Source organism: Pipistrellus kuhlii, unplaced genomic scaffold, assembly GCF_014108245.1.
Source record: "Pipistrellus kuhlii isolate mPipKuh1 unplaced genomic scaffold, mPipKuh1.p scaffold_m20_p_8, whole genome shotgun sequence".
NCBI classification, from domain to species: domain Eukaryota; kingdom Metazoa; phylum Chordata; class Mammalia; order Chiroptera; family Vespertilionidae; genus Pipistrellus; species Pipistrellus kuhlii.
Genome location: NW_023425584.1, coordinates 50576660 through 50598022, shown reverse-complemented (window position 1 = coordinate 50598022; position 21363 = coordinate 50576660). Strand labels below are relative to the sequence as shown.

The following is a 21363-nucleotide window of genomic DNA, read 5'->3' as shown; positions in this document are numbered from 1 at the left end:
CATAAGTTTCTCTGGAGCTGGGGATGGCCCTTCAAAGATGTCCTGAACTGAGACAAGAAGTCTGGGCACTGGGACTTCTGCATGATTGAATGCAGGCTACCTCCAAGAAGGGGCAGGGTGCATTACCTTGGGTGAGGTGGCTCTGTTGGCATTTCTTAGAATCTTTGCTGTGAACTGTTAGCAGCCAGCATTCCTGGTTGCTAGGAGAATGAATGCTTCAGTTCTGAAGGAGGATGTAGGTGGTGCAGCACAGGATGGACTACAGAATTCCTCTTTGTGCTTTTTCTGTTTTCTTTTTCAATTGTACGGTACTAGGTCTGTAGAGGCAGTTTGATTGAAGTCATAAAGCATCTTATTGTTATCTTGGGAAGTTTGAAAGATACACATGAATAATTAAAAAAAAATAATAGAATCACGGGAAATGTAATTGTTTTGGTAAGGTTTGTTCAGTTATAAGCAATCAGGGATCAAACCCGAAACCTTTTGGTGTATGGGACGATGCTCCATCAACTGAGCCAACCACCCAGGGCTCCTCCATACATTTTTTTTTTTTTTTTTTTTTAATTCTGGCAACATTTTATTTACTCTGTGGCCCCGCTCCACCCCACCCAGTCACCAGCACCTTGTCTTCAACTGCTCATCTCATCTGCACAGAAAACGGGTCAACCCAATCACTCTAATCTGCTACCAGAGACCAAGTCTGGGCCAGGACATCTGGTTGACCCTCGCCTTCACCATACATTTTTTAATAGTGGTTCTTCTATGCAACCTATTTGTGTATGTGTGGCTTATACATTTATTCTGGTTATTTTTTGTCTCTCACTGTGCTTTTTGTTATATATAACAATTCTCTTAGTACTTGTCACCAATTTATTTTCTGAAATTAATATTGCAACCTGTGATTTTTGACTTGCTCATTTAATTGAAGAAAAAGGTTTATTCCTAGTACAATCTATGTGGGTATCCCAATTAACTTATAGCATTCAAGCCATTTTAACTATTTAGTCACATTTGCAAAAACATCAAAGCTCTATTGATTTATCAAAGGAACCAAATTTGACCAGATACTCTGGTCACTCTGAGAGTCTGTGGTACTCCTATATCTTTGGACTTTTATATTTCTAGACAAGTCTAAGTCACTGATCAATATTCTTTACATATTACTTGGATTGTTCATATAATCTCTTCTTTTGTTTAATGCTTTATAAAATATACTAGTGGCCCGGTGCACAAAATTCATGCATTGGGTTAGGGATTTTCCTCAGGCTGTCTTGCACCCTCTCCAATCTTGGACCCCTTGGAGGATGTTCAACTGCTGGTTTAGGCCCGATCCCACTGTCTCCTAACTGCTCACCTGCTGGCCTTTTTTTTTTTTTTTTTAAATTATTATTATTATTATTTTTTAATTTTTATTTTTTTAAATCCTCACTGGAGGAATGAGGATATTTTTTCAATTGACTTTTTATTTATTTATTTATTTATTTATTTATTTATTTATTTATTTTTAGCGAGAGTAGAAAGGAGGGATGAAGGAAAGAGAGAGAGAGTGAGGAAAGAAACATTGATATAAGAGCAACACATCTATTGGTTTCCCTTTGTTCACAGCCGGGGATTGAATCTACAACCAAAGTACATGTCCTTGACCACAAATCAAACCCGCAACCCTTTGGTCCTAAGGCCAACTCTCTATCTACTGAGCCAAACCTGCTATGGCAGTGGTCAGCAAACTGTAGCTCCCGAGCCACATGTGGCTCTTTGGCCCCTTGAGTGTGGCTCTTCCACAAAATACCACAGCCTGGGCGAGTCTATTTTGAAGAAGTGGCATTAGAAGAAGTTTAAATTTTAAAAAATTTGGCTCTCAAAAGAAATTTTAATCTTTGTACTGTTGATATTTGGCTTTGTTGATAAGTGAGTTTACCAACCACTGCACTAGGGCAATAAAACTATTTATTTATTTATTTATTTATTTATTTATTTATTTATATCTTTATTGCTCAGATTATTACACTTGTTTCTCCTCTGCTGGCCTTCTTGCCTCCAACTGCTGCCACTTGATGGCCTGATCGCCCCCAACTGTGCCCTCTCCCCCCTCCCTCCCACCTCCCAGCCTTCTCTCCCCCAAATGCCACCTCTGCTGGCCTGATTGCCCCCAACTATCCTCTTCCGCTTCCCCCCGCTGGCCTGATTACACCCAACTGCCCTCCTCTCCTGGCCTAATCACCCCTAACCGCCTCTTCCTCAGCCCCACCACCATGGCTTTGTCCGGAAGGACATCCAGAAAGTTTCCTGGTCTAATTATCATATTACCCTTTTATTAGTATAGATTTTTTGTGTTGGTTCCAATTTAGTTAGAAATAAACTTTATTGGAAGTAACTAAGACACCAGTTCCTTGCTCAGATGTGGTAAGAAGTGGCTCACTCTGATGGCATTTAAAGATAGAGCCAATGGGACTTGCTAATGGGTTGGTTGAAGGTGACTTTAAGGAGTTTAGAGAGTGACTTTAAGGAATTTTTTAAATTATTAGTATAGTTTTATTGATTTCAAACTGTAACCTTCTGGTTCATAGGTAGAGGTTCAACCATTGAGCCCTGGAAGTATGGAATTACTATTTATTGAGATGAAGCACACTGGAAAGAGGAACAGGTTTAGGATGGAAGATTGATGAGAAATTCATTTATAGCCATATTAAGCTTAAGATTCTTGATAGAGCCCTACCTGGTTTGGCTCAGTGGATAGAGCCTGTGGACTCAAGGGTCCCAGGTTCGATTCATATCAAGAGCGGTTGCGGGCACGTCCCCAGTAGAGGGTGAGCAGGAGGCAGCTGATTGATGTTTCTTTCTCATCTCATCGATGTTTCTAACTCTCTTCCTCTCCATTCTTCTCTATAAAAAAAATCAATAAAATGTATTAAAAAAAAAGATTCTTGATAGATGTCCTACTGGAGATGTCCAGTAGGTCGTTGAATATATGAATCTGGAATCAGGAGAGTGCCACAAACTAAAGGGCTAGATTAAGGTGTCACCAGGATGTCATAGTATTTAAAGTCATGAGATAAGGTCATCTAGGGCATGAATATAAATAAAGCCCACTTTGAATTTTAAGGATTGACCACACCAAAGCTGAAATGAGATAAACAGGAATCAGTAAGAGACTGAGAGAACAGCAGTGAGGCAGGTAGGCAGAGAACTGATAGGAGTATTCTGGAAGCCAAGTAGAGGAAGTGTCTCAAGGAGGAAGTGCTTGGCTGCCAAATGCTGGAGAAAATGAATTGACCGTTGGATTTAGCATCATGGAATGGATCCAAGAGGAAGAAGGGAGTAATTGGAGATAGCAAATATAGGCAGTTTTTAAAAGTAGTTTTTGCTCTTAAGGGAAGTTGAGAAATAGCTGGCAGAAGAGCCTGGTGCAGTTTTGTTTTGTTTTGTTTTAAGATGGGAGAAATCACATCAAGTTTGCGTTAATTCTGGGATTACCCAGTAAAGAGGGAGAAGCTGATGATGCAGAAGAGAAAGCTGCAGAATTTCTGCAGTGGTGTCCGTGAGCAGACAGGAGGGAATTGAACCTACCTCATTAACTGAGGGGTGAGGATGCTTAGAATGGAGCACAGACAGGTGTTTCATACAACAGGAGCAAAAGCAAGAATGTGGCCTTAGATGCCAGGTGGTAGGAGATGTGGTGGTAGAAGTTCTCTGCTGGTTGTTTCCATTTCCTCTCAGGAATAGGAATCATCTACCAAAAATAGGAATGGGAGTGGAAGTGTTGAGGACTTCGGAGTGAACTAGTGATGTATGAGTGTGGGAGATGAATGGACCAGAGACATGATAGTGTGACTCCTGGGGAGCAGAAAGTATCCATTAGCATTTAAAGTGAAATTGGCATTGCAGTGTATTCACAAGCAGCACAGGTGAAGGCATAGAGAGCGCAGAGGGTTGGCTATGCCCAGGCTGAGGTGTTCTGAAGTGGGTATGATGAAGTGGGTGGAGGCAGGGCTGGACAGTAATGGAAGTCATCGAAATAAAAGGATTTCTGTTGCTGAAAATGTTTCTAATTTTTTTTATTAATAGGTTTTCAGATCTAACTGTGACCTTTTTTGGAAGGAGAGACCTGTGATAGTACATATTTAAAATGTAGTAGTACAGATTTAATACTACTTTTTAATTTTCTCATGCTTATTCTATATAGATAATTTTTTATTTCCCTCCAGTTAAAAGCTACATTTATTATTGATGACTTGATAACTTTCTAATAGTTTCTAGTCGTTTTTTAAGAGAAATATTTGGGGAAACAAGTTATTGGGTATGAAAATAGAAGAGCTACGTAAAGTTCCTTTTCTTTCACTTAATTCAGAAAATAGTTCTAGCCCTGCCGTGGTGGCTCAATGGTTGAGTGTCAACCTATGAACCAGGAGGTCACAGTTCGATTCCCAGTCAGGGCACATGCCCAGGTTGCAGACTCGATTGCCAATCCTGCAGGAGGTAGCCAGTCAATGATTCTTTCTCATCATTGACATTTCTCTCTCCCTCTTCCTCTCCCTTCCTCTCTAAAATTAATAAAAATATATTAAAAAAAAGAAAATTATTCTAAATTTTATGGATATAATCAGTATATTTCTAGGACAAAGGTTAGGTACAGACTCTGAATATATGTGTGAGTATATGTGTGTTTTGGATTCCTTTATTGTGCATTCATACTTGTCAGACCAAGATTTACATATCCTTTAGTGCTTTATAGTCAGTCTTTCATGTAACTATGCATCTGCTTAAAACTCAAAACAATCTTGTAATATGCATTTAGATGTTTTTGTGACTCACTTTATGTCTTAGAGAAGATGATAGAAAAGTAACAGATGGCCAACAAGGATATTAAACTGACAAGGAAGCAACTTAATTTTGTAGCTTTAGTTCCTGAATGAAAAATTTATATCAGTATAAATTCACTTTAAGAAAATCTTGGGAGTAAGTTTCCACTGAAGTCTTTTGTTTGCATTTTGTCTTGCATGTTTTTACAAGGGGACTGCCAGACAGGGAGGAGGTAGAAAAGGGGGAAAGAAGGATTTGGACCCATGTTTATTGTTCCAAAGTCAATGCTCTTTCCATTTTCCAAGTCTGTTTTCTATTGACCTTTATCATTGGAAGAACTTTTCAATGCCCAAAGCCATTTTGCCTAATCTTAGATCTAATTATGCTACTGACTGGATTATGCATGTTTGAACATGTAAAACTCTTTTCTTGTTAAATTAGGTTTATTCTTTTACTTAATGTTCCCTATTGTATGGGGGGAACTTTGAAGCAAGGATAAGAAATGAAATGACACTGCCGAGGCCGGTTTGGCTCAGCGGTAGAGCGTCGGTCTGCGGACTGAAAGGTCCCGGGTTCGATTCCGGTCAAGGGCATGTACCTTGGTTGCGGGCACATCCCCGGAAGGTTGATGTTTCTCTCTCATCGACGTTTCTAGCTCTCTATCTCTCTCCCTTCCTCTCTGTAAAAATTCAATAAAATATATTTAAAAAAAAAAAAAAAAAGAAAGAAATGAAATGACACTAATACTTCCTAATTAGAGAAATTTCATTCAATGCTAACTAAATATACATTGGCTGAACTTCTAGTCAGCTGGGCTTAATTCTCAGCATTAAATTCCTGAATATTATAGGTAAAACAGCTTTGTCCACTTCAGAAAAAGCTAGATGTTTCTCTCTCACATGAGGTCTCTCTCTCTCTTTCTCCCTGTCCCCTGCTCTCCTCTTCTCTCTCTCTAAATTAAAAAAAAAAAAAAATCAACTAAACATATTTAAAAATTGTACACTTCCTGAGTAATCTGTGTCCAGTTACTTATGAGACAAATCATTTAAGCCCTTGCTGGTGTGGGTCAATTGGTTCAGTTCATCCTGTGCACTCAAAGTCCTAAGTTTTGTTCTTGGCCAGGGTGTGTACAAGAGGCAGCTAATTAATGTTTTTCTCTCTCTCCCTTCCTCTCTCTAAAACCAATTGTAAAATAAAGTAAGAAAATAAAAAGAAAAATCATTTAGTATCTAAGTGAAGAGAGTACTTTGGAATGATCAAGTAAAAAGTTTAGCAGATAAAACTAAAAGGCTTTATATATAATAAAAGAGAAAAATAATGTCTCTTGCTTTCTATTTCCCTCCACAAATATCATTAAGATGTGGTAGTCAGCCAGAACCGGTTTGGCTCAGTGGATAGAGCGTTGGCCTGTGGACTGAAGGGTCCCAGGTTCGATTCCGGTCAAGGGCATGTACCTTGGTTTCGGGCACATCCCCAGTGGGGAGTGTGCAAGAGGCATGAATCTCTCTCATCGATGTTTCTAACTCTCTATCTCTCTCTCTTCTTCTCTGTAAAAAATGAATAAAATATATTTAAAAAAATAATAAAAATAAAATATATTAAAAAAAAAAAAAAAGATGTGGTAGTCAAACTGGTGACTGAATCTGCAACCTAGGTATTTGCCCTGACTGGGGATTCAAAACCTGCAAACTTTTGGTGTACGGGTGATGCTCCAATCAACTGAGCCACCTAGCAAGGGCAGGAAGTGTACAAATTCTTGATTTCAGCTTTATTTCCTCTTACTCTGACAGCATCATAAAAATTAGGAAGCGATAACCAGGGTGAGGTCTTTCCTCTTTACTATGCTGTTTGTTTCTGGGAAAGTGGAAGAGAAGTTTGGTGATATTCTCTCATCTCTAAATCTTTTTATAGTTTGTATACTAGAAAGAATTACTCCCCTGGAATTATCAATGTGTCTATCACCTGGAATTATTTTTGGAAAATTCCTTCTGCTTTGTTTTCCCTCTTGATTCCTACAGCTTAGTTAGCTGTACTATCAATGCCAAATCTGTGTTCAGCTTCTTATCTATCCCTGGGTGACTTCCTTAACAGCTTTTTTCAAAATATAATTTTATCTTTTTTATTTCCCATGTATCATATTTAGAGATTGAGAATCTAGTAACCTCCTTTGTTATTGAAGCCCTCATACTAGAGGTTTTATGTCTTAGAATATTGTCGTTAATTTCTCAATCACCTGTCACCCAAGGGTATAAAGAACCATATAAAGTCATATAAAACCTATACTTCTAAATACTCCTTTCCTCTTTGCAAGCAAAACTCTGACTGGTTAATAGACATGTGATGTCTTTACTATTTTTTACTGTTTATTTTAAAAGACACATCAGGAATGTACTGTTGTGAAAAGCCATCTGGAGGATGGAATCTCAGTCAGACCAAGCTGCTTCCAGTCTCAGATAAGCTCCAGTCCCTGATCAACCCTTTGCTGGTCTTGTGACCCTGGGCAAGAGTAGTCTGGGAACTTCAGTTTCCACCTTTTAGAGTGGGCATAATTTCGTTCTCCCTCCTGGGAGGGCATCCACACCTTTCTTCCCTCTCAGGCACGCGTCTCTTAAACTCTAAAGGCCTCCATGGGACTTGCTACCAGGAGAGCAAGGGGCTGGGTCAGCTCTTCCCAGGCTCGCCCCCTGAACCTGTCTCTAAGGCCCCCTTTTCTGACTTTTCAGTGAACCAAAAGCAGCCCACCTAGGCTCTTTCCTGTTGCTTCTTTTAAGCCTTTTAATGTTTCACTATCCATAGCTTTAATAAACATACACTCAAAATAAAAATAAAATGGGAATAATTGCAGAGTATGGAATAATTGCACTTGGCACATAGAATGGAAAGCAGCAAACACAGCTCTGATTATTATCATTACTTTTCACTTTGGCCAGGCCATTATGTGAAATTTATAAATATTTTGCTTAAAGAACGAGAGGTTGCCCTGGCTAGTGTTTCCAAGTGGTTAGAACACCAGTCCATGCACTAAATGATCATGGTTTCATTCCCCATTAAGGGCATTTACCTGGATTTCAAGTTCCACCTCTGGCCCTGGTCAGGGCATGTGCAGGAAGCAACTAATCAATGTGTCTCTCTCACATAGATGTTTCTTTCTCTTCCTCTCCTTCCCTCCCTTTTACTCTCTAAAAGGCAATGAAAAAAAATATCCTTGGATGAGGATTAACAAAAAAAAAAAAAAAAAAGAACCGGAGGTTCATTTCTAGAATGTTGTTAATTGTAAATCTGAACTTTTAAAATTTGAGTGTCATACCAAATTATATCAATTGAAAGTATATTTATCTCAGATTTGAATTTATGCCCCTGGGGGGGGGGGTGGTGGTGGTGGTGTCCCTCAGCCCAGCCTGCACCCTCTCCAATATGGGACCCCTCGAGGGATGTCCCACTACCCGTTTAGGCCCAATCCCTTTCACAATCCAGGTCTGCTGGCTCCCAACTGCTCACCTGCCTGCCTTCTTGATTGCCCCTAACTGCTTCTGCCTGCCAGTCTGATCACCCCATAACCACTCCCCTGCCAGCCTGTTTGATGTCTAACTGCTCCCCTGCCTGCCTGTTTGCCCCCAACTTCCCTCCTCTGCTGGCCTGTTCACCCCTAACTGCCCTCCCCTGCAGGCTTGATCACCCCCATCTGCCCTCCCTTGCAGGCCTGGTGTCTCCCAACTGCCCTTCCCTGCTGGCCATCTTGTGGTGGCCATTTTATGTCTACATGGGGGCAAGATCTTTGACCACATGGGGCAGCCATCTTGTGTGTTGGAGTGATGGTCAATCTGCATATTACTCTTTTATTAGATAGGATAGAGGCCTGGTGCACGGATGGGGGCCAGCTGGTTTGTCCTGAAGGGTGTCCTGGATCAGGGTGGGAATTCCCTTGGGGCATGGGGCAGCCTGGGTGAGGGGCCTGTGGTGGTTTGTTGGCTAGCCACACCCCTTGGCAACCCAAATGGAGGCCCTGGTATCTGGAATTTATTTACCTTCTACAATTGAAACTTTGTATCCTGGAGCAAAGCCAAGCTTCTGCTTGCTCTATGGCTGCCACCATTTCTATTTAGATTTGTTTATCTTCTATAATTGAAACTTTGTATCCTTGAGTGGAGGCTTTGGCCGGCTAGGGCAGGTGGAAAGCTTGGATTCTTCTATTGCCAGAGAAACCCAAGCCTCCCTCCTGCTCTCTGTGGCCACAGCCATCTTGGTTGGGGTTATTTGCATATTAGCTCTGATTGACTGGTGGGCATGGCTGGTGGGTGTAGCGGGGGTATGGTCAATTTGCATATTACTTTTTATTAGATAATTCATATATCATACAGTTCTCCCATTTAAAGCATAAAATTCAATGGATTTTTTGATATTCAGAGTTGTGCAAACCATTGCCACAATCAATTTTGGAACATTCTTATTATCACAAGAAGAAACTGTGAACCTTTTACCTTTACCCCTCAACCTCCTCCAGCCCCAGGCAATCACAAATCTACTTTCTCTCCTTTGAGAAAGAGAATTTGCATATTTTGGACATTCTGTATAAAATGAGATCATTCGATATGTGGTCTCCTTGTGACTGCCTTCTTTTACTTACATAATATTGTCAAAATTCATTTGTTTATAGCATGTATCAGTACTTAATAACATTCTATTGTATGTTATACCACATTTTGTCATCCATTAATCAGTTGATGATATGGGGGTTGTTTCTATTTTGGGGCTGTTATGAACATTTGTGTACAGTTTTTGTGTGGATATATGTTTTTATTTCTCTTGGGTATACAACTAGGAGAAGAATTTCTAGATTATATGAAGCCTTTATATATTTAACCTTTTGAGGAACTGTTTTTCAAAGTGGCTGCCTCTTTTATATGGACAATCATATATTTTACATTCCACCAATAATGTATGAGGGTTCCATTTTCTCCACTTCCCTTCCCATACTTGTTTTCTGCCTTTTTATTATGGCCTTACTAGTGGGTGTCAAATGGTATTTCATTGTGGATATTAGCAGCTTTTTACAGTTGAATATATAAAAATCATATCCCTTATGCTTTGGTAATAGCTGGCCAATGGTGAGAGTGTTTAATAAGTTAAATCTCCTATTGCAGAATCTTCTCCTTATTGAATGCCTAGTAAATAGATATTTCATAGACTTTTCCCCTATTTCCTCGATCTCTATTTCATTGTCCCTGATTTTCAGTTTTCTGTTCCAGCAGTTCACTTGGGCTTATCATGCGGCTGTCAGCAACCCCTCTCTACAGAGATTTTAACACAGTGGGAAGATCCATAACACCGTTTCTTTTTGTCTTTTCTTTGCCCATCCTTCTCCTTGAGATAGATTTTCCTAACAGATTTTTAGAGTATGTTTAAAAAATAAATCTCCTTCTAGACATTTATGTACTGAGTTCTCAGGGTAGATTACTTCTCATTCATATTTTTCACCTGCCATTTCTTTGAGTATCTTGTTCCCTTTATTTATCTCTATTTCTTCTCTTGAAATGCTAATTTTCTGAAGGATGTAGGCCTCCTGTGTCTATTCTCCCCTACTCTTTTGATTTTTATGTTTTCTATCTCTTTGTGTCCTCTAAAATTCTTTCAACTTACCTTTCACATTACAAATTCAATTTTCATCTGTATTTATATCTGCTTAATCTTTTATATGGACAATCATATATTTAATTTCCAATAACTGTTTTTCCCTATTTCCACGACTCTTCTTTTATGACATGCTTTTTTATTTGTGAGGATACCTCACAAAGTATGACATGCTTTTTTATTTGTGAGGATACCTATTAGAATAAAATATTTTCTAGTCTCTAAATTCTCTTTTCTTTTGATCCAGAATTGATCATACATTTGGTCTTTTTTTTTTACAGTATCAATTTTCCTTAAATGTTTGTTTATCATTGGTTGTAGGTACATGTTTATGAGTAAAAGACTAAATTAACTGATATAAGTTGTGGTTTTTTCCTTCAAACAATGTCTTTCTCTGAATGGGACATACCAACAGGTGGGCTTTCTGCTAAGAGAGGAGGAAGGCAAGCTCGGGCCCACAAAATTGCCAAAATAGGGAAGTTGTCATCTAGGGGTTAAATGTACCTGGAAAGAGAGTGGTTTGCTGTACCTGTCATTCCTCTCTGTCTCCCAATAATTTCTGGATCTGAAGTTTCCTTAAATTTTAAACTACCCTAAATTCAACTCTTTGTCCCTCTGAAAACCAAAGTCCCACTCTGAGAGTTTTCTCAGGCAGATCACCAACTTTATATGGATAGTAATGTTCTGCCTTCAGCTCATAAAAGAAGCCTTGACTGGTTCTGAGGTATAATTAATTGTGGAGTGGGCTGGACAGTGCTGAGTAGCTGAACCTGGTCATCTGAACGCCTTCCATGGTTACCCAAGGGCCCACTTTTCATTTTGTAACTAACAAGGAGCTTTCTGGGGAGTGTATATGTTTAACTTCTAATGTCTTGTACCCTGATTCTAATTTATTTTTTTAATATATATTTTATTGATTTTTTACAGAGAGGAAGGGAGAGAGATAGAGAGCTTGAAATGTCGATGAGAGGGAAATATCGACCAGCTGCCCCCTGCATGCCCCCCACTGGGGGTGTGCCCGCAACCAAGGCACATGCCCTTGACCGGAATCGAACCCGGGACCTTTCAGTCCTCAAGTTGATACTCTATTCACTGAGCAAAACTGGTTTTGGCTGTGGTAGGTTTTTTTCTTAATGTTGCTATAGTGTTACAGATTTTTATTGTCATTTCACTTTTAGAGGAAGGCAAATTTGATGTAACTTCTTATTGGACCATCTTGAATGAGTCTGAGTGATTTTTCACTTGTCTCAAATTTAATATGTCCTCATCATACTATATTCATACCCATTTTTTCATCCTGCTTCCTCACCTTGTTTTGTTCCTGACCCCAGTTAATGATAGCCTGTATCACCATGTACCATATCATTATTCCTGCTTCCTCCCTCAACACATACTTTCCATTCCTAATCCTGGCCTATTTCCATTCAAACCCTCTCACTTCATTTCCTGTTACTCTTTTTTTTGGGAGGGGGGGTGGGGTGGGGGGGAATGTGTGGTGTCAGGCTTTTTGTTCTGGTGTATATTGCTGTTAGTGCTCTCTGCTTTCATTCAGCACCCCTCCACTCCAGTCCTTCCTACAGGTTACCACTTTCTCCATTATCTACAGAACAGTGCAGATGCTAAGGTATCATATAATATTCATGAATATCCAAGTAGTCCTGAGTTAACTTTGTAATAAATCAATATATTTTCCTTATACCCTGAGTTCTACTGACAGCTGAGTTATTCAACACTTTTCCTCCATTTCATGCACCTTCTTTTGTATGGTATATGGTTTTCCTAAACTTAGATACCCTTCATCTCATATGTACTTCTCAAATTTGTCACCCTAAAGATATGCTCAAATCAAATGCTCTGTACTCTGGGAAGCCTTTGAAGAATTCTTAGTTTATTGTTTATTGTTTATTGAAAGTAGATTTTGTTGTATTCCAACTGTATTCTTCAACCTCATATCCCCCAAGACAATCAACATTATCCCTTTTTTCTCTGGGCCAGAGCTGGATAAGATCAAAGAGATCTAAGCCAGAGCAAACTCTGAGGGTGACTAATATCGGTGTCACTCACCTGTATCTGCAGGTGTTTCATCTATGGCTGGGTGGAAAGAAAGCACACCTTACTTTGGTTTCTGGTAAAGTGGAATAGGTTCTATATTTCATCGCTGTGTTGCTGAAAGCATCCCTTGACCAAATGTTGCTCAGACATGTTTTTTAATTGCCTGTGGTACATCTCTTTTATATATATATATATATATATATATATATATATATATATATATATATATATATATATTGATTTTTTACAGAGAGGAAGAGAGAGGGATAGAGAGCTAGAAACATCGATGAGAGAGAATCATCGATCAGCTGCCTCTTGCATACCCCTCACTGGGGATGTGCCCGCAACCAACGTACATGCATGCCCTTGACTGGAATTGAACCTGGGACCTTTCAGTCTGCAGGCTGATGCTCTATCCTCTGAGCCAAACCAGTTTTGGCTGTGGTACATCTCTTAATCCTTGAAAAGATATAAATAGATATATTTCTACATGTGTTCATGAGTCTGAGTGTGGAGTAGTATGAAAATATTAGATAATAATGACAGGCAGACCCAAGATAGTGGAAAATCTGGTTTACATAAATTACACATAAGCTACTCCAGAGCCAGTTTCTGGTATGTAGCAAATGTATCTTACAGTTCTTCCTTTTCATCACCCAGTGTTTCTGTATTTTAACTATCATCATTAAGAGTAGACTTTGTATTGCAATAAAAGATGGATCATTATATTTGAAAAGAAAATCTGCAACACCCATATTGGGTGTCCTATATACCGTGTTTCCCTGAAAATTAGACATCTTCCCAAAATAAGACTTCCTTATAGGTTTCCTTCTGAGTGAAATATAATAAGGCCCCCCTTAGGCTAAACATGAGAGATTTGGTCCACTGATTCTGAAAGAAATGAAGTCACAAGAAATTCACCAGGAAATTCAGGAATTGGATTGTTTTGATGATGTTCCAAAAGATGATGACATGATTGTCATTGAATAAATGAGTAAATTCTTGATACTGTAGGATTCACAGTTTGTCTGGTTTGTGTTGACAACTACCATACTACTGTACCATACACAGGTAATAAATTTCCTTTATTTTCATTTAACAATGGAAAAATAAGACATCCCCTGAAAATAAGACCTAGAGCATCTTTGGGAGCAAAAATTAATATAAGACACTGCCTTATTTTGGGGGAAACAGGGTATTTATACTAGAGCCCAGTGCATGAAAATTTGTGCACTCAGGGAGATCCCACAGCCCAGCCTGTGCCCTCTCGCAGTCAGGGACCCCTCAGGAGATGTCCACCTGCCTGCTTAGGCCTGCTCCCCAGGGGATCGGGCCTAAGCTGGCAGTCAGACATCCCTCTGGCAGCCTGGTAGCCTTCAGGGGATGTCCAACTAATGTTAGTTGGACTTCCTTAGCGTTGCCGCAGAGGCAGGAGATAAACCCATGATTTTGTGTGTTTGGGATTCTTAAATAAATCACTTTTCATCACCAGTCACATTTCAGTGCAAAAAAGACTTTCTTTCATGCCCTTGAAGCAACATTTTTCTGATGACTTTTCGATTTTCCATTTGTCTTTCATTCAGTTGATGTGGCACCCATTTTCCTTCCTTTAAAATCTTTTCCATTGCTTATAAAGGATCAGGAATTGTTTGCTGAGCAACATTTAATCTTTTTGCAAGTTGTTTTTGAGTTTGACCCGCATCTTCACCCATTAATGCTTGTAATTGGTCTTTAAACTTTTTCGGTTGACCTGGACATTCTTTGTCTTTCACATCAAAATAATCACTTTTAAAGCCTTTAAACCAGCGTTCACAAATATCTTGAGATGGAGCATATTCACCATAAGCTTCCCAAAGTATTTAGTACTTTTCTTCAAAATAAATCATTAATTAAAACTTTCTGCAAATGCTTTTTTTTTTGGCAGAAAATTCGACATTTTTATTTTTATTTTTATTTGAAAATTTGACATTTTTAAGTGTAAAAATATCTACCTGCAGAAAATTTGACATATGAACTTTTGAAGCTTGTTGTCAATACAACAAAATAGCTTACATATCAAATTGCATATATATCAACATATGTGTAATGCTATCTATTGAAAAAATCCACATTATTAACTGGTACATTTAGTGGGAAATATGGTCAGTAATACTGTAATAATTAATGTATTATGCCAGGTGGGTACCAGAAGTATCAAGGGGATCACTTCATAAATTATGTAGCTGTCTAACCACTATGCTGCACACCTGAAAAAAATCTTTTTAATTTTATTTTGAAAGTACAGGAATTAATAACAAACAATATAATAAAATTTAACTTGCCTCGCAATCTGTTAATTTTATAATGAATTGGCCCTATTATCATATACCTATATCCATACTCTGTCAAGCTTAGAAATTTGATGTTAATAGCCTAAGATTATTGATAGTACTAGGTAGTGAATTGGAGCTATTCTCCCAGCTCAGCTATTTTGTCATAAGACACCCAAGTCAAAATCATCTGTATTCTTAGGAATTTATAAGAGGGTGTTTAATGTTTTATGGAGCTAAAGAAAACCACAGAGACATTCGGAAAGAATGTGAGGCCCTGGATTCATTCTCTAAACAACATACCATCTAATACTGAAATGTAAGTGTGTCTTGTGATGAGCAGAATTCCTATGCACTTACCCTGTAGTTCATCAAACAAGTGAGACCTCCAGACCTCTGATGTAGTGGAAAGAACAGGGACTTTGGGATTCCTCACATCCAAATTGAAAATACATGCTCCCTTTTTATTTAACTTCTCTGAGGCTTTGCTTTCTTATTAATAAAATGGAAAAGACTTGCATCATGGGACTTCTGTGAAGATTAAATGGGAATATATTAAGAATGCCTGTAATGTAGTAAACACTTATGAATAATAGCTGTCGTTGTTGTTGTTGTTATGCTGATAGCCAAGTCTTGAATTCATCTCAGCTGTTTTCTGTGACCTGGGAACCACACAAGTGACTCCCTTATGTAACTTCCTCTACTTCTTTGTGATAACTTTCTCTCCATCTCCCAAATCGTACATTTTTAATTACATGAATGTAAAGTTTTTATGAATTCTTTAACTCTGAAGTAGGACTTTAAAATGCTTTCACTCCAAGTTGAAATTATTGGAGGCCTTACATGGCAATGCCCAATCTCTTTCTCTATGAATTAATAATAACCGCTCCCCATCCTGCCACCCGCAAGAGAAACACAAACAGTACAAGGGCTTTTTAGCTCAGCTGATTTCTAATTTGCAGAGGTGATGGAGAGGATCCACACCAGTATATTACTCAGTGATACTTACATTATACCTACTGTGTGTAAGGTTCTCTGCCTTGCATTATAAGACGTATAAAGGCCCTGTCTTGAACTTATAATAGTCGAAGCAATAAGACATACATAAAGTGCCGAAACCGGTTCGGCTTAATGTATAGAGCATCGGCCTGCGGACTGAAAGGTCCCAGGTTCGATTCCGATCAAGGGCATTACATTGGTTACGGGCACATCCCCAGGAGGCAGCTGATCAATGATTCTCTCTCACTGATGTTTCTAACTCTCTCTCTCTCTCCCTTCCTCTCTGTAAAAAATCAATAAAATATATTTTTAAAAAAAGACATACATAAGGAGAATTACAATGTAAGGCAAAATGTGATATGTGCCAACAGGTACTAGGCACTGTGTGTGTGAGAGTTAGGGAGGGGGGAGATTGAGCATTATTTCTCCCTGTGAAAAATCAAGTAAGGCTTCAAAGCAAAAATGGCAATGTCTCTCAGGTCTCTTCTCACTCAAAGATCCTATGTATCTTTAAAACTATGAAAAATCAGAACGGACCTCTTACTGAAGAGAGATTCTACACAGTTGAAAAACATAATGAGACAGTTGGCTTTCTCCTGTGTTCAGTAGTGTATGTGTTTTTAAATATATATACATTTTTTATTGATTGCAGAGAGGGAGAGGGAGAGAGAGAGAGAGAGAGAAAGAAACATCAATGATGAGAGAGAATCATTGATTGGCTGCCTCCTGCACGCCCCCCTACTGGGGATCAAGCCTGCAACCCAGGCATGTGCAACCCAGGCATCTTGATTGGAATCAAATTGGGGATCCTTCAGTCTGTAGCCTGATGCTCTACCCACTGAGCCAAGCCTGCAAGGGCTTCAGTAGTGTTTTTAAGGTAGTTGTGGGGATGGAAGTTCATAAATAAAGCAGAGAAGAAGATGATGGGTGGGCTTGAATTTGCTAGAAGCACTGTGTTGTCCAGAGAATATATTCTCTATCCCAAGGTAAGATGATGCAGCAAGAGCTGGAGGTGGCTTTACACTTTCTTAATTAAAAGAAATTTTTTTTTTTATCACTTTAGATTAGAGATCAAGACTGTCACACTGGATAAAAATCTTCATTTGGAGATTCAGATTAGAAAAATCCTCATCCATGTAAAGGTTCCTGGTATTGGAATACTGTGGCTTTCCCTTTGTTTCCTGCTTCTCCACAGTTGACGGAGTCTTTTGGTTACAGTTATTTCTGATATTTGCTCATTTTGCAGAGCCAAGCCTCCTGCTCACTCCGTGACGGCAGCCGTTTCTGTTTGGATTTGTTTACCTTCTATAATCAAAACTTTGTACCCTTGAGTGGAAGCTTAAGCTGGCAAGAGCAGGCAGAAAGCTTGGCTTCCTCCAACTGTCTCATTATATTTTTCAACTGTGTAGAATCTCTCTTAAGTAAGTGGGACCTAAAGGATAATAAAGTTGTGACTATGATTAAGTATTCAATAATGTTTTCTATTATCATGATGATATCAGTGATACAGAATATTTGTAGAGTTCATAATACCGTGAGTAGAATTATCTAAAAGATTAATTGTCCTTTGTCCAATATGGAGCTTTTAATTCTGTAAGATTTTTTTCTTGTTTATTACTGGTCAGACAGGAATGTACTCATAAATAACTTCCAAAACTTCCCTTATCCAGTGGCTCCAGCCTCTTTCTCTTTTAGCCTTTTTATACCAAAAGTTACAGTGAAAACTTCCCAATGCAGCTTCTGACAAAAGTGATAAATAAGCCCTAAAAGTAAACAGCAGAAGGGAGAAAGAGAACTAAAAGGCAGACAGAGGCAGTTCCTTAAGGATGAAAAACTGTGCCAAGGAGTGGGTCTTTCCCATTCCTTGAAGTCATTCCTTGAATTCTTTCCCCATCCTTATTCATCCTGTGCATAATAAGCTCTTAGAGGCATTTTTTGAGACTCAAGAAATCTAAATAAAATGAATTTTCAAAGTAGGATGAATGAATGAAAAAACTGAAATCTGCCTCTATATTTTTAGGATGGTATGAATTTCTTTCATAAGAATCCAGAAAACAAATATTTGAATAGTTATTTCTGGTATCAAGGGATAGATAACATTTAACCACTGGTTAATTTTTCAGCTGTTAGGGTAAAAAAAAATTTTTTTCCTTAAAGGGCAAAATGCCCGTTCTTATTGTCTCCTCTTCCTTTATTTCTGATTAATTCACAGATATCATAATAAAGTTTTACTTTGTACAATTGGCTCTGCATAAAGAAGCTAGCATGCTTGGTAGTTAAGAGTGTTGGCCCAAGCATGGAAGGGTCTTGGGTTTGATCCAAAAATCAATGGAAAAAGGAACAAAAAAGTCCTAACCGGTTTGGCTCAGTGGATAGAGCATCAGCCTGCAGACTCAAGGGTCCCAGGTTCGATTCTGGTCAAAGGCATGTACCTTAGTTGCAAACACATACCCAGTAGGTAGTGTGCAGGTGATCCATGTTTCTCTCTCATCGATGTTTCTAACTCTCAATCCTTCTCCCTTCCTCTCTGTAAAATAATCAATAAAATATATTTTTTTAAAGAAAAAGGAACAAAACAAAAAAAGAAGGCAAATACTTCTTTTATATTGGTGAATATAGGATAGTTAACAGTGAACAGTTACAGCACGTAGAGATGGTATTCCAGGAACAAGTTAACAATGAGAGGTTCTGTGCGGTCTTGCTCTGGTAGGAGACTGTGCCCAGAAGGGGCTGGGAGAAGGGATTATGTAAGTATTTCAGAAGTATGTTATCTTAGATGAAAAAAAACATAGTAGACAGGCTCAGGTAAGGTAAAGATTGACCTTTGTCGAGAAAGATTATGACCTAGTACTGGTGTACCCAACATGATTTCCTTAGTTAAGAAGTTTTATATTCAGACCATCCAATGTGATTGCTTTCAGTGTAAGTTTGTAAGGCCACAAGGCAGGCCTCCCCTGAGCTTGTCAGGTTTAGTATATGGCCTCTTTTTCATCCATACTTTCTTAGGTTACCTTTCTTATAGCATATCTTATTCCTGGTAAAATGTATGACTCCTTTAGAAAAAGCTATGGAAATTACCTATATTTTAAATATAGGCCTAATATTTTTAATTTGGCAGGAGTAAGATTTATATTTAAAAGATCCTTTTATCCTTCCTTAAATCATAGGTTCCATGTGATGAAAAAAAGTGAGATTTTGTAAAAAACAGAGGCATGAAAGTATTAAAGTAAGGGAATCATTAGGGAGCATCAGGTAAGGAGGGTTGATGGCGATCTGTCCTAATTCTGCTTCTGCTCCCCTCGCTACCTTGCTTCCCACAACTTGAGTGGCGCTGATGAAATGCCCATCTTCCTAAGCCTCTACCGAAATTCACCTTGGGGTGAAAAGGGGTAGTACAGGTGGTGGCTCGAATTTTTCATTTCTGAAACTACTAACAAAAAAACCCCAAGTCATAAAAAGTCTAATTCAATAGTTAGTTGAACTCAACAATCAAAACGATTCAGTTGAACTATTTGAAAAAAGAATTTTTAAAAAGAACTAGCAGCCTATTATTAAGTAGCTGATTCTTCTTCCAATTCAAATGTGCTGGGTTTTTCTCTCCTAAGTGTGGTATAATTTGGTGAGAGCTACTTTGAGGTAAAAGACTAAACCAAATGTGATTCATTTTAGGACAAAGGTGACTCTTAAATTATTACTGTGTTTATAAAAAATAAATTATGTGTAGGAATTATTAGGAATACATATTGTTCATCAATATCAGATATGTCAATGAACCTTCTACAGCCCAAAGGATGCAGGGCAGAAAAGGGATTGGGAGGGAATTGGAGTAACCATTATCAACAAACATTTACAGAGGGCTGATTGTGAGCAAAGTCTAAGACAGGTTGCCTTCCTCAGACACACTGATTAGATGTAAGTGGACAGACACTTGCCTAAAACCTTAAATAATAATACACACTATTGTGTGCTGTAAAGTGAGTGGTAAGATAGTAATGAGATTTCAGATAGGATGTGGCAGGAAGAATAAAGCTTTCCCCTCAAAGATGCCTGAGTCCTAATCCCTAGAGTCTGTGACTATGTATATTTATGACAAGGGGGAATTAAGGTTGCCAATCAACTAACCTTGGCATAAACATTATTTTGGATTATACTGGGGACCAATGTAATCATAAGTGTCCTTTAAAGTAGAAGAGGAGGCCCTAGCTGGTTTTGCTCATGAAAGGTGTAGATATTGAGTGTTATAGAACAAACTTTTCCACTTACCCTTGAGTGTGGCCAGAGGGCATGTACATTTCTCTATATTATGCCTCATTTCTCTCCTAAGGTGGTAACTCACAGAAATTGCCTTTCATTTCTTAGTATTTTAAAACAAAAGAGATAGTGCTAATAACAATAATTATATTTATTGAAAACCTGCCATATAAAAGAGAAACATACTAGTCACTGTGAGAGTCTTAAAAGTGACTGAAAATCAATTTTGAAATCCATCTGAGCAAGGATGATGAAGTGGAATTAGAAAGGAGAGGTGATTAGGTATTGCTTGGTGTCAGTATTATTATAGAGTGACCACTAGCTTCTTTTCAAGTAAACATGAGTTTGCAATTTTCTCTGCCTAAATATAAGAATCATTTAAATGTTTTAGAAAAGACTCTGAAATTTTGACCTCAGTTAAAATTCCATCCACGTTCTATTTGAGTAGATCCAGTTTTGTTATCTTTTAAAGAGTCATCAAGAGTTGCTGAAGGATGCCCAGGATCAAACCAGAGACAGGCGTACCTGCATTACCACCATTTGTCCACCAACCAGATCTGAAATATCATGGCTGGCATGTACACATAAGGAACTATCTGGCATTGAAATTGGGACTCAAAAGAACTGTTGGCCCAGAAAGGAACTCACTGCAGACTGATTCATTTGCCTCTCAGCACAACCATTATGGCTTGTTGCAGTTTAGGTTCTTACAAGGGTATTTCTTGGATCACGTGATCTCACACATGTAGAGGAAATAATGAACAACATAAACAGACCCAGAGAAAGAGAACCAGCGATCAGACTCTCAAACCTCAGAGGGAAAGTAGGGGAGGATAGGGGTAAGGGGAAGAGATCAACCAAAGGACTTGTGTGCATACATATGGGCCTAGCCAGTGGCCATGGACAATTACATGGGGGTGGGGGGGGGCATATCTAGGGAGGGGTTTGGGATGGGAATGGGGGAATAAGGACAATTATGTGAGATCATAATCAATAAAAAAAAAAGAAAGAAAAGAGTCATCAAAGTAAGAGTCTAGAAACTTGGGTATCTTGTAATGGATGAATTGTTTTATTTATTCTGTTTATTATAAGTAAAGAGGTATATTATAGATATTATAGCTGCAAAGAATTCCTTTTTAGATTATGTGGATCCTTTAGCTAATACTGAATGTTGCAAAACATTAATATAGGGTTGATCTTTTTAAAAAAAATTAATATACTGTATTTACACTCAAGCTGGCGTTTGAGAGTAATGCTTGAGAATGTGATGCAGAATCCCCTCATAGATAATTCTCATTCTAAAGAGATATTTCAGTACTCCAGT

General features: G+C 38.4%; 1 protein-coding gene across 1 annotated transcript in view; it reads left to right on the top strand.

The window, feature by feature from the left end:
* The window catches only part of SH3D19 (SH3 domain containing 19), a 140594-nt gene that overhangs the window by 32795 nt on the left and 86436 nt on the right, over positions 1-21363 (top strand).